This window comes from Choloepus didactylus, chromosome 6 (genome assembly GCF_015220235.1).
Source record: "Choloepus didactylus isolate mChoDid1 chromosome 6, mChoDid1.pri, whole genome shotgun sequence".
In the NCBI taxonomy this organism is placed as follows: domain Eukaryota; kingdom Metazoa; phylum Chordata; class Mammalia; order Pilosa; family Megalonychidae; genus Choloepus; species Choloepus didactylus.
The window spans coordinates 140,353,390-140,365,269 of NC_051312.1; the positions used below are offsets into that span (position 1 = coordinate 140,353,390).

General features: G+C 39.6%; 1 pseudogene; it reads left to right on the forward strand.

Annotated features, from left to right (window-relative positions):
- The first annotated feature begins 8,833 nt into the window (after nt 1–8,833).
- LOC119538252 lies at nt 8,834–10,931 on the forward strand (annotated as a pseudogene).
- The last annotated feature ends 949 nt before the right edge of the window (nt 10,932–11,880 follow it).

Genomic DNA, 11,880 nt, shown 5'->3' on the forward strand with positions numbered 1-11,880 from the left:
GATCCTTTCTCCAGCTTCTTTTTAGTCTACTGTTGTATGTCTCCATTGTGTTTTTCATCTTCTATTCATTCCAATAAGTTCTGCCATTTGTTTTTTCAAGCTTTCAAGTTCTTTTATGTTCACTCAATGTCTTCTTTATATCCTTCATCTCTTTTGCCATATTTCCCCTCAGCTCAATTTGATTTTTGAATTGATTTAGCATATCTGTTTGAACATCTTTAGTATCTCAGTTGTATCTCAGTTGAAGTGTTAGTTTGTTATTTTGGCTGGTCCATATTTTCTTGTTTCCTAGTAAGGCTCATTATTTTTAGCTGTCTAGGCATTCATTAGTTTATTCTGGAGCTCATTTTCACTCCTTTACCTAATATTTTCTTGTTGGTTGGCTTTGTTCTCTATCTGTCCTTTGGTGTTCTGTTCAGATTATTCTAGACCTCTAACATAGCTCCTGTTTAGTTGATCAGAAATTTTCACCTCTTGTTTCTCTGTTTGTTGCCCTGGCTCCATGTAGCCTTTTTGTGAGAGGGTCTTCCCAGATATGATTGGCCCCAATCAGATTTCCCCAGACAGTTCCTGGTTTTAGGATGAGGGTATGAAGTTTCCCTGAGAGTGAGTCCCAGCAGTTTGTCAGACCCTCCTGTGAAGCCTCTAGACTGCTTTTTCTATCCTGTCCTGTACGTGGCACTTGTCAGCCCACAGCTCCCCACCAATGTAAAGAGTTGCCGCAGGTGCCTTTAATTCTCCACATACCCTGTTCATGCCAGGGGTGTGACTGAGTCAAGCTGGTTTCTATTTTCCAGCCTCTGGGGTATGAATTCTGTGAAAGAGGGCCACCACTTGAGCTGGGCCCTGCCCCCCTTTTCTTGGGAAAAGTTTGTACATCTTTAGTTGTTGAATTAAAAAAATTCCCTTTAGGGAACTGTCTCCCCAACTAGACTCATTGTTTTGTCTTTCAAAAGACCTTTCTTATCTCTGACCTTGCCTGGGTCCATTTGCCAATTGCAAATATCTGAGGCTTTCTGTAATGAGCTACTTAGAATAGTTATTTTAAAAAAAAAAGAAATCCCTTTTCAAGGCCTTCTCCCAGCCCCCAAGTTTTGTCAGTCCCAGTATAGACTATTTAAGGGTATGCCCTATAGACTATTATCTCTTTCACCTGAATAGTTACTCTCCAAGAACTTTAATCTGCCTTTGCCTGCAGGAGCTCTGATGAGCAATTGAAAAGTAAAAAGATACAGAGGTGGAGAGCAAGAAAAAAAAAAAAAAAACCCTTTACAGAACCAGACTCCACCTACCTGGGTTTGCAAATGAGAGCCCAAGATGTTGAACCACCCTTCAGTACCTGGAATAAAACCCACAGTGTAAAATTCTTTTAATATGCCATTGGATTTGATTTGCACTTATTTTGTTGAGGAATTTTGCCATCAATATTCATTTAGAGAGATTGGTGTGAAGTTTTCTTTTCTTGTAGTGTGTATCAGGCTTTAGTATTAAGGTGATGTGGGTGTTTCAGCAGGAATAGTACTAATTCTTTTTGGAATGCCTGGTAAAATTCATCTGTGCAACCATCCAATCCTGAGCTTTTCTTTGTTAGTAGGTTTCTGAAGACTGATTCAATCTCTTTACCTGTGATTGGTTTGTCGATCTTCTGTTTCTTCTCGAGTCAGTGTAGGTTGTTTTTCTAGGAAGTTGTTCATTTCATCTAAGTTGTCTTGTTTGCTGGCATACAGTTGTTCGTAGTAACCTCTTAGTATCTTTCTTATTTCTCAGGTCCAGAGGAATGCCCCCTCTCATTTATGATTTTATTTGTAGCTTCTCTCCTTATTGTCCTTTTAGCCAAGGGTTTGTCAATTTTATTGATCGTCTCAAAGGACCAACTTTTGGTTTTATTCAGTTTTTTTTAATTCACCATTTCATTAATTTCTGCTCTAATCCTGGTTATTTCTTTTTGCTTCCTTAGGGATTAGTTTGCTGTTCTTTCTCCAGGTTCTCCAGTTCTTCAGTTAGGTCATTGCTTTTAGCTCTTTCTTCCATTTTAATATAGGCATTTAGGGCTATAAACTTCTGTCTCAGCACTGCTTTTGATGCATCCCTTAAGTTTTTAAACACTGTGTTCTCCTTTTCATTCATCTTGAGATATTTACTGATTTCTCTTGCAATTTCTTTGATCCACTGATTGCTTAAGAGCCTGTTGTTTAACCTCCATATATTTGTGTATTTTCCTGTTTTTTTTTAATTGATTTTCAGATTCATTCCATTATGACCAGAGAAAGTGCTTTGTATAATTTCAGTCTTTTTAACTGTATTCAGTCCTGCTTTGTGCCCAACCACATGGTCTGTCCTGGAGAATGTTTCATGAACACTTGAGAAGAATGTTTATCCTGCTGTTTTGGGGTGCAGTGTTCTATATATCTGTTAAGTCTAGCTCATTTACTATATTATTTAGGTTCTCTGTTTATTGATTCTCTGTCTAGATGTTCTGTTGGGAGAGTGATGTGTTGAAATCTTTCACTGTTACAGTGGGGTCATCTATTACTCTCTTCAGCTTTGCCAGTGTTTACCTCAAGTACTTTGGGGCACCTTGCTTAGGAGCATAAGTATTTGATTGTTATCTCTTCTTGGTGAATTGCGCCTTTTATTAAGATAAAGTGTCCTTATTTATCTTGTAATAGTTTTGCATTTAAATTCTATTTTGTTTGATATTAGTAAAGCTACCCCAGTTTTTTTGTTTGTTTGTTTGTTTTTGGTTACTGTTTGTGTAGAATATCTTTATCCATCCTTTCACTTTCAATGTATCTTTGGGTCTAACATTAGTCTCTTGCAAGCAGCATATGGATGAATCGTATTTTTAAATCCATTCTACCAATCTGTATCTTTTGATTTGGGAATTTAATCCATCAGCATTCAAAGTTACTACTGTAAAAGCAGTTCTTACTTCATCTTACCCTTTGGATTTTGTCAGATCTACTTTCTTTTTTCTCTTTTTATCCTTTTTGATGCCCTTAATATAGTGTACAGTTCAGTACCCTCCTTGAAGCCTTTCTGTCCTGTCTTTTCAGCCAGCAGAACTCACTTTAGCAGTTCATGTAGGGCTGGTCTTTATGTACAGACTCTCTCAGCTTGTTTTCAGTAGCTGTCCTAGTTGCTATGTTGATGATGTTACTTTTCAGTAGTTAATCAGCCTCTTCCTCCAGCTCTTTCCTGGATGCTGCTGTACAGTGTTCTTTTGGCCTCTGGAGCCCCAGAATACTTGTTTCAGACAGTTCCTGCTCTTACTATCTGCTTTTCAGGAAGTGCTCAGTCCTGGAGTTCCCAACTCAGCCATCTTCCCCAGAAGTCAATATGAGGCACACTTGTTATAAGGGAAAATACTTTGCTTCCAGTTTCACTTCTTTATTCAAATTAACAAAGCCAAGTAGATAGCAGTTATGATATAATATGATACATGTTAAAGAATTAAATACCAGTTGGATGGAAACCAATAAAGTGAATCCTCACTCCAGGAAAGTAGGACAGATAGGTAATAGCATAAGGAAAAGGAGGAGGTATTGGGTCAGGTTAGGAGGAAGAGAATGAATCAAAGGTTAAAATTACACCAACTGAAAAACAGGTGTTCTGAGATATGACAAAGGGTATTTCATCTGCACTGTTTAATCCACAGTTGTTCATCTGGCATCTAAAATGCTGACATACTTCACAGTTTCTATAGTGAGTTCCAATTCCAAACTTCGTTTTCACTAAGCAGGGACCAACAACTCATGGACATGAATTACCAGCAACTGAGCTTTCCTTGGAGACTAGAACCCGAGGGACTAATTAAAAGTCTTTTTTTTTTGGTTGTTTTTGAAATAGAATCAGAAGGCTCTGGTGAGGGTAATTCAAAAGCAATTTAAAAATTCCATCCAGTCTCTGTTCTGTTCAATTTTCACTTCTTTGGGAAATTCAGTCTACAGCTTTGACAGTATTCTGTTAAAGTAACATTATACAACCTTTCACATATTTAAAGCAATTACTATATAATGTTTTCATATTTCTTAATTCCGGTGTCAGTGGTGAGTTCTTGCCCTTGGCCTTATTGTGCATGATTGTTTCCTTCCAGTCTTTTATGTTTCTTTCATCATCATCATGTCTAACAATATCTTCCAAAATACTCATTTTTACCACTTTTAGAAACTGAATAATTTATTCCCAATTCATGGCAAATTTCCAGTGTTGTCACCTATTTAAAGGAAGTTTAAACCCATAATGATTGCATTATGAGTATATACACGTAAGTCCCAAGAGCCAGCTATTAATCCACTCTCCACTTTCCTTAACTGAGTCTACCTGACTTTGACTCAGGCCAACCCTGCTCTGCAGGAACAATTCTTATCCAGGTAGGTGAAATAAGTCCCAGTATTCTGAACTCAATACAGACTTACTTCTGAATCACCTCTGAACTTGAGCTAGAATTGTGGTAACTGCTTTCTGATTTAAACATTATGTTTTATTCCAGTTCTGCTTATTGAAGTGCAATCTTTTCTCTATCCATAAATATTTCTGTATTTCCCAATGCTCTCCATAATAGAGCCATCAAAAATAAGAGTTGAAGAAGTTCTTTAAGGAGAGTATAAAAAGAGTAGAATGAGTTGGTTGGAAATGAAAAGATGTAAGATGAAATGAAAACTGTTGACTCTGTACTCTACCATTAACCCAAGCACAATGATATAATACACTACAATTATACACATCAGTGTTACTTTCCTCCTCCCACAGAATCTGGTGGAAATTAATCAGATGTCCTAGGCTCATACACTTGATCCCTTCTTCTCAACCTTTGCTTAAGAATTAGCTTAAAATTCAATTTAAGTAGAGCACTCAAAATTTTTTAACCTTATTTTATTGTGAACATTAGCATCTATACATATAAAGTATATAAAAACACACACTTCAACAAATTATTATAAAATGAACATTTTATATCCACCATGCAGATCTATAAATAGAATGTTAGCAGCACCTAGGAGCCTTCCACATGCCCCCTTTTTTATTGTAGAGCCATTCATTCTTCCATGCTTCATCCTGACTCTCTTGCAGTCACTTCCTGACTTTCCTTTATAGTTTCTTCACCTACATAGGGTTTCATATCAACCACTTCCAGCCCCCAGAAGGTAAAAGAAAATGGGAAAAGGGCACACCTTAGCCCTGGAATGATGTCTGTGACTTCTAGAATTCAGTCACATTGCATGTCTTACTGCAAGGACCACAGTGAACTGTAAGCCTGGAGGAAGATGTAAACAGCTAGCAATCTGCAACATGGGCCAACAATATTGGTATCTATGTACTGTTAATATGGAACAAGCCAATTAACATGTCTGAGCATCAGCTTCATCATCTATTAAATGAAAACCAGAATTTCCCTCCCTTGTTTACCTCACAGATATTTCCTCAGGATCAGACAGACAAATGTGGCAGTGCTAAAAAAATGGCAGTCCTCCTCCTCAGAGCAAAGGTAATTCCCTGTACATTTCTCTATTTTTATATTAGGAGTGGATCAATTCAACCTTATGACAGACACTTTAAACTATGTGGGTGATCCAACCAGCCATCCCACTCACTGAGGAAGATGGAAATGTGTGCCCTCAGGACATAAAACTTTACCACATGGAGTGTGTGGTTGTTTAAAGCTGTATGTATAGCAGAAAAACAAGTTCTTAAACCTAATCTATTCTTCTTGTGAACCCACTGTAAGTAGGACCTTTTGATAAGGTAATTCTGTTAAGGTGTAGCCCACCTCAAGAGGGTGAGTCTTAATATTCTTATTGGAGTCTTTTATAAAAGAATGAAATTCAGACAGAGAGAAAGCCACATAAGCAAGAAGCAGAAAGCAACAAAACCCAGAAGAGAAGGGAGAGACCAGCAGATGCCACCATGTGCCTTGCCATGTGGCAGAACAGGCAAGAATCGCTGGCAGCCAATCTTCTGGGAAAAAATACATCCCCTTAATGATGCCTTGATTTGGACATTTTCACAGCCTCAAAACCATAAGTGAACACAAATTCCCATTGTTTAACCTGATCCATGTCATGGTATTTGCTTTGAGCAGCCTAGAAAACTAAAACAGACTGTGATTTTAATATTTAAAGATACGTATTTTTATACAACATGGATCCTGCATATAAATCAACTACTTCATCTCATAATTCACTAACAGCGAAAGGTCCCAGTGCTAGGGAGAAAAGTGAGTGTATCAGGCTTAATGAGAAATGCCAGGTCAGTCTCCATCACAGACATTATGCAATGCAATCAATTTTCAGGGGGTAATTTCTATCATACAGAACAGGTTTTAAAATCTGATCCATGTGTAGGATGTAACTACTGTGTTACACATAAAAATCTACCTTTATATCTTTGTCACTGGACTATGAGTGCCTTATAGGCACTATGCCTTATTTACATGTGTAATATATAGCACATTGCCTGGAACTTAGTGGGGATAAAATGTGTGCTCTTGTTTGCTTGTTTTGTTTTATATAAACAAATGAATAATTGAGGCAACAACCATTTCCTCTTCCTGGATTCAGCAAATACTTCTGCTCTGCCCTGTGTCTCTGGAAGTCACTCTGCCTCACCAGGAATCTAACTGAATATGCTTGCAAAGTTTAAAAGCAATTGATCTTGGGCAGTGGCCTCATAAAATACAATACTTTAAGAAACTGTGTTTCTATGTGATACCACATAAAGGTGGTGAGTTTATTACCCAATGATCTCAAATGACCAATTCCTGAGACGCCAGCATTTCAAAGAGATAATTTGTTGCTAGACATGAAGCAGGAGATCTGATGGTCTATTGGCCCAAAAATCTATCTACCTGAACTGCAGTAATTCTGATAGTTTTATAATATTAAAAGATGAGAATAATAAGCACAATGGCTCCAGATGATTTAATTAGAGGTGTTCTAATTATTGAGCAGGCACAGGTTGATTACATGCTTAGTCACAGAATGTATATAAGAAAATGGTGGCCTTAATATGATGATGGGCATGATTTTTAATATTATAATGAGGTATAGGTCACTTACAGGTTAAAGTCTAAGCTATTGTGCATGTCAGATGGGCTTATTTTAGTTACATCCAGCTTCAGTTATCAAGATAACTTTTGAATTGGGCTGGGTTAACTCTGGGCTGACTCAAGGCCCTTCATTAATAAACTTTAGGGGCTGTCTTTAGTGATCACAAGATTCTTAAATGTTGAAAAGCCAGATAAAATGGGCACAGGTGAGGGCCAGTCACAAGGTTTTTACAATCATCATCAGAGATCAAGGCAGCTGGGTTATAGTTCAGAGGTTTTAAGCATTTCCCTCTAATATACCAGAAATTATAAAGGAATATCTATATAATGATTCAGTAATCATAATCATCCCTTAAATCCTAACTTCTTGGTTACAATTCTTCCCTCTCATTTGATAATTCTCTCCATCTTGAGGGATATCTGGGTTCTTCTAACTTCATGCTGAAAAGCATCAACATTATGGGATAGAGGAATGAAATTGGTGGTTGTTATTGGAAGAAATGGTACTTCTGGGTTTCAGGGCTTATCTGGCATAAGAAAAATCCAGAGGCTTTAAGTCTCTGAAAAACAAACTTAATAAGTAAAACATTTATAGATCCCAGAGTATCCCTTAGGATTTCCAGGAACACTGTTGATTGGGGCAGGCTATACTTGGGCAGTTTGCAATATCCGGCTGAAAGTTGCTAAGAGTAACGTCCAGAATGACCTCTCAACTTGATTTGAAAACTTTTAGCCACTGAAACTATATTTGTTTCTTTTCTCCCTTTTGGTGAACCAGTCCCACAATGCCAGAACCATGCTTACCCCTGGGAGCCATGTCACATGTTGCCAGGGAGACTTATACCCCTGGGATTCATGTCTGGGGGTGGGGTGGGAAGTTAAGTGAGTTTATTTGCAGAGTTGGCTTAGAGAGAGAGAGAGAGAGAGAGAGAGAGAGAGAGGCCACTAATGAGCAACAAAAGAGGCTCTCTGGGGGTGATGCTAAGGCATAATTATAAGTACGCTTAGCTTTCCCATTACAGAAATGAGTTTTGTAAGGGCAAACCTCTTGGCTTATTAAATTGGAAGCCCCTGTTGCTTAAGAGAATAGGAATTTCCTAGGTGGGAAAGTTTGATATTTCCACTTTTTCTCCAGTGCTTCAAGGGACTTTGCAAATACATTTTGAATTTCTGCTCAAAATACTCTGAAATGCATCCAGTTATACAACATTAACTTGTACAGAATATCAAGATCTTATTCCACCTTCTAGGTTTCATGTCAAATAAAGCTGAATTAGGTTGTTTAAATAAACTGCTGAGGCAGGTTATTGTAGATAGTGTGCTACAGAAAATTAAAATTTTGAACAAAATAAACATCTCTTTTGGTCTCACACAGAAGTCAAAGTCTTATAATACAGACAATATCATCGTTTACCCTGTATTCTGATTTAACTTAGTCTTAACCAGATCAGCTTCATTCACACATATAGTCAAACTCTGATCCCTTTTGTGTCTTCTTTAATATTTGCTGTATGGAATGATGCTGACATTCAGAGCTGGAGAACTCTAACAACGTTGAATCTTAGGCGTCACATAGATAACTAAAGTGCCAGGAGACAACCAGGTTCTATAAAGAGCAAAGAAACTCAGAATTTAGAAATAACAGTTAAAGATCAAGAGTAAATGTGGCTGTTGTAAGGACTTAAGCTCTAAGCCATAATTTTCTTATATGCATTCTTAAATAAAGCTATTTTCAGAAATAAAAACACTGCATTGATGACGGTAGTGACGTGTGTAGCCTGGAGGATGGTGGACATTGGCTTGTGCCACGTGGTTCCCAGCGACCTGGATCCCCTTGTGCTTGGCTGCCTGCATGATAACCAGCTCTTGGAGATGGCCAACAAGTTCACCAAGGTGACAGGCGTTACCCAGCGGGCCAGTGCTTCTTCCCTTTTGGATATCTATAGCTTCTGGCTCAAGTCTGCTAAAGCCCCAAAGCAGAAGTTACAGGTAAATTGGCCAGTGGCTAAGAAGACTTCATCCAGTGACAGCAGTGAGGATAGCAGTGAGGAGGAAAAAGCTCAAGGGCTTGCAGCTAAGAAGGCTGCTGTATCTGCTAAGCTTCCTGGAAAGGCTGTGGCCAAAGCATCAAAGAGTAGCAGCAGTGAAGAATCCAGTGATGATGATGAGGAGGAGGAGGACAAAAAGAATAAGCCTGTCCAGAAGGGAGTTAAGCCCCAAGCCAAGGCAGCTAACATTCCTCACAAGAAGGTCAAGAGCTCCAAATCTGATTCTGACTCAAGCTCAGAGGATGAGGCACCAAAGAACCAGAAGCCAAAGATAACACCTGTGGCAGCTAAAGCACAGGCCAAAGCTCCAGCCAAACCAGGCACACCAGTGTGGGCAGCTCCTAAAGTAACAAACAGCAAAGCAGCTAGCAGTAGTAGCAGCAGTGATGACTCAGGAGGAGAAGGCAGCAGCCATTTCCAAGAAGATGCAGCCAAGGCCCCCATGTAAGCAGCTCCTGCCTCTATGCAGATGAGTTCTAGCAGTGAGGACTCCTCCAGTGAGGAGGAAGAGGAATAGAAAAAACCCATGAAGAAAAAATGAGGTCCTCACAGTTCAGTCCCCCAAGAAAGCTGCAGAGAAGAAACAGCCAGAGGAAAGCAGTGAGGAGAGCAGTGATGAGTCTGATTCAAGTTCTGAGGAAGAAAAGACAACCCCCCTCCCCGCCCCAGCTAAGACAGTCATCTTTAAAGCAACCACTAAACCAGCTCCAGCAAAGAAAGCAGAAGTTCTTCAGACAGCTCAAGACTCCGACAGCTCTGAGGATGAAGCTCCTGCTAAGCCAGTCAGCATCACCAAGAATCCTTCAAGTAAGCCAACTGCTGCTACCAAACTGCCTGCAGCCAAAGCAGCTGCAACTCCCAAGCCACCTGCAGGCAGTGGTCAGAAGTCTCTGGTCAGAAAGGCTGATAGCAGCTCCAGTGAGGAAGAGAGCAGTTCTAGTGAGGAGGAGGAGGAGGAAAAGGAGGAGAAAACAACAAAGACTGTGGCCAAACCTAAGTCTGAGGTGACAGCCAAAGCAGCTGCATCTCTACCTGCCAAACAGACCCCCAGGGTGGTGGGGCCAGTAGCTCTGATTCAGATAGCTCCAGCAGTGAGGAAGAGGAGGAAGGAAAAAAGACATCTAAACTCCTAATTAAAAAAAACAGCAGAAGCTGGCAGGAGCTGTAGCCCCTTCCAAGTTGGCCTCCAAAAAGAAAGTAAGGGCTGAGAGCAATAGTAGTTCTTCCTGTGATGACTCTAGTGATGTGTGTAGCCAGGAGGATGGTGGACATCGGCTTGTGCCATGTGGTTCCCAATGACCTGTATCGCTGGAGGAGGAGAAGGTGAAGGACAAGGGTACGCAAAGCTGCAAGTACCCAAGGCCAATGGCACATCTGCACTGACTGCCTGTAATGGAAAAGCTGTCACAGATAACAATGAGGAAGACAAGGAGGAGGAAGAAAAGAAAAAGGTGATAGTGGCAGTTTCCAAGTCAGGTTCAGGAAAGAAGCAGGAGGAGAATGAAGCTTCCAAGGAGGCAGAGACTCCTCAAGTCAAAAAGGTGAAGCTCCAGACCCCCAACACATTTCCTAAAAGAAAGAAAGTAGAGAAAAGGGCATCACCCCCATTCTGAAGGGTCAGGGAAGAAGAAATTGAGGTGGATGAGCGAGTGGCAGACAACTCCTTTGACACCAAGCGAGGTGCAGCTGGAGACTGGGGGGAGCTAGCCAATCAGGTTCTGAAGTTCACCAAAGGCAAATCCTTCTGGCATGAGAAAACCAAGAAGCAGCAGGGCAGCTACTGGGGAGGCTCCATCTCTGTCCAGGTTGAGTCCATTAAATTTGATAGCGAGTGACCTGGGGCCATCCGTGGTGACGCAGGGGTGATGATGTGAGACCACTCACTTTCCCCAGTGGACCTAGGAACCCTCAGTTCTCTTAGGGAAGGTCTGGGTGAGGGCGGCAGTTTAGAGTAGACTGTAAGATTTTGCAACTTAAATTCCTCCCTGGTCTTTTCTGTGATCCTAGTTTTGTACAGATTTGTTTTAGTTGTTGTTGCCTTCTCCTCGCTCTGTGAAAGTCCTCATACTGAGAAATCTGTATATTTTATATTAAATCATTTCCTATAGATAGAGGCAGGTTCCCACAGATAAAAAAATCTTAACTATTGTCCAAGGCATAATAAAGGTCACATGTGAATTTTTATAATTAAAAAAATAGTTTTATTGGGGTTTTCCTTTAAAAGTGAGATTTGTCTTCTGAAATAAGGGATGATCAAGTCAACATGAACATCAACAAGGGTATTATTCTGATATAAAATCTTTGTCTTCTAGACAGAGTACACTGATGGTTAAGAAAAACTTTTTAAAACTTTTCATTAAGAGCAGACTAATCACATTATTTTAAGAGAGCAAACTAAACTTTAGTTTTGTATGAATACACAGTTTGACACAAAAGCTCTCTTAAAAAATATATAGGCTTGTTAAATTTTGGTTGGCATTGACTATGACAGAATTCACTTTTATAAACTTTCAACAAATTTCCATATTCATTCAGATCTTGTCTTATACAGTAAAACTAGCCACTTTTTAAAGGACAAACCATACTCCCTTAGACTAGCTTATTAAAGTTTAGTCAGCATGAACTTTAATAAACAAAATTCACTTTCTCAAACTTTCTACAACTTTCCATAGCCTTTCAGAGCTTGTAGTCAGCAATGACTACCAGAAACAGAGCTCATTTTCTCACACCTTCTACAGTGTTCCATATTCATTCAGGGCTTGTACTCAGCAGTGACTACAGCAG